The sequence below is a fragment of the Schistocerca gregaria genome, unplaced genomic scaffold (assembly GCF_023897955.1).
Source record: "Schistocerca gregaria isolate iqSchGreg1 unplaced genomic scaffold, iqSchGreg1.2 ptg000657l, whole genome shotgun sequence".
NCBI classification, from domain to species: domain Eukaryota; kingdom Metazoa; phylum Arthropoda; class Insecta; order Orthoptera; family Acrididae; genus Schistocerca; species Schistocerca gregaria.
The window spans coordinates 87501-90000 of record NW_026062041.1 but is presented as its reverse complement, the minus strand read 5'-3'; positions in this window follow the sequence as shown (position 1 = coordinate 90000).

Below are 2500 nucleotides of genomic sequence, written 5' to 3'. Positions count from 1 at the left end.
TTGTCCCTTAACCTAACCCACGTTGTCCCTTAACCTAACCCACGTTGTCCCTTAACCTAACCCACGTTGTCCCTTAACCTAACCCACGTTGTCCCTTAACCTAACCCACGTTGTCCCTTAACCTAACCCACGTTGTCCCTTAACCTAACCCACGTTGTCCCTTAACCTAACCCACGTTGTCCCTTAACCTAACCCACGTTGTCCCTTAACCTAACCCACGTTGTCCCTTAACCTAACCCACGTAGTCCCTTAACCTAACCCACGTTGTCCTTAACCTAACCACGTTGTCCCTTAACGTAACCCACGTTGTCCCTTAACGTAACCCACGTTGTCCCTTAACGTAACCCACGTTGTCCCTTAACGTAACCCACGTTGTCCCTTAACCGTAACCCACGTTGTCCCTTAACCTAACCCACGTTGTCCCTTAACCTAACCCACGTTGTCCTTAACCTAACCCACGTTGTCCCTTAACCTAACCCACGTTGTCCCTTAACCTAACCCACGTTGTCCCTTAACCTAACCCACGTTGTCCCTTAACCTAACCCACGTTGTCCCTTAACCTAACCCACGTTGTCCCTTAACCTAACCCACGTTGTCCCTTAACCTAACCCACGTTGTCCCTTAACCTAACCCACGTTGTCCCTTAACCTAACCCACGTTGTCCCTTAACCTAACCCACGTTGTCCCTTAACCTAACCCACGTTGTCCCTTAACCTAACCCACGTTGTCCCTTAACCTAACCCACGTTGTCCCTTAACCTAACCCACGTTGTCCCTTAACCTAACCCACGTTGTCCCTTAACCTAACCCACGTTGTCCCTTTGCCTAACATAGTTCACTGCTCGGAATCTCTGGTGTCGTTGTTATCCTCATGTAGATGTCTTGCGAGTGTTGCTTACTTTCCACATATTCCCGCTATCCACTGTCAATTGTACTGCAATAGGACTATATCGCCCCCCCCCCCCCCCCCTCTGCCCCTCTCTTTGTGTCTCCGTCCTCTCAAGCTGGTCGGTCTGGCGTTTGAGTGTTAAATGAGCCTCGCAGCTGTTCAGTTGCGTTCAGATGTCGACGCCCTCAGTGTACGTCGTGGTATGGTCTGTGTCCATTGTCCGCTGATGTCGTACGCGTAACCCACACGCTGTACCGATCATCGGTAGTTACGTACAGAGTGAAGTAGTGTGATACGTGTGACCGTACGCTGGCTGTGCCCAACGGTGTCGAATCTCAATTTCCATATGTTGTGCTCGATGCTACTTGTCTCGTCTCCCAATAACAGCTAGGTTGCACTGTGGTACGCCGTAGAGGCGTGTGGGAGGAACGTACGAACGCATTGTATGTCACCCTGGGTCGCTGGGGGTGGTGGTGCGGTGAGTCAGGTCAGGTCAGCGTGAGCCGTGTGATGTAGTGACGCGTGTATTCCGACTTTGTCGTATTGCCTCACACAAAGTGCTACCCTGGTGGACCGCGTTCCATATCTGGGACATGCCGCAGATGCCGGTTGACAGTGGATCGCGGAAGGGACATCGCATACGTGCGCGGGCCACCTTCCACGTGTTCTCTTCTGCACATGTCGCAGTGTGTATGTGGTCTGATGTAGCGTGTCGTGACACATGACATCCTGGCATGCAAGAATTGTTGAATTCGCAAATGTAGGTGGACATCTACGTTTACTGCCCAAGATACGCAAATGAACTGGAAATCCGTTGTTGAGCGGTTGTTCACGCTGGAGGTGAATCTGTGATGGCGACGATCGGTACAGCTATTAACCGGTTGTTTCAGCGGTACCCGCCACATCCACACACGTGACTAGGCCCATGTGGGTATGAAGCGATACGCGGCGGTGGCTTGGTGGGACTGTTCCCGGCCGGTGAAGGGGGGCCGCCCGGCGTGTTGGCCGCGCGCTGCGTGGGCGCACGCGCAACAGGCGGCTGGTGGGGGGCGCCGAGTGGCAGGAGCGCCAGCCGACGGGCTCGGCAGGCGGCGCAGCTACGCTGCGGCGCACCCTGCACGCGGCGCCTGGCGGCCAAAGTTGGTTCAGCCGAGCCCGGTGCGAAGCGCGGTGGACATCTGCAATGTGCTGGTCTGATTGAGGACTGTGTGCGTTGAGGATGCGCCGCCGCCTGGCACTCGGCGCCGCGACGCCGTCTGCTGCTCGGTCGCCCCAGCGGTTCTCGCAGGTGGTTTGTATCGCAGTTGTGCGGACGTGTTGGCGCGTGCGCTGTGCTGGGAGAGTTCGCTTCTGCACCCAAGTGGGGCTTTGCCCTTGTGTGGCGCTGGCGTTGGAGCTGCCGGTCACCATAGGTGGCGCGTGTTGTCTCCCGCCGGCAATGCCACGACAGCACGCTCCCGGGCCTCTGTCGGCAGCGGCAAGCTCAGTTGGGAGCAAGGGTGTTCGCACTAAAACCGTCTACTCGCCTAACTCCGGGCGATTGCGCCTCTCTCGAAACCGACCAAGTACCTAGGACGGCGCTGCGCGCCGCCGGGACCTGAGAGGGTTTCGA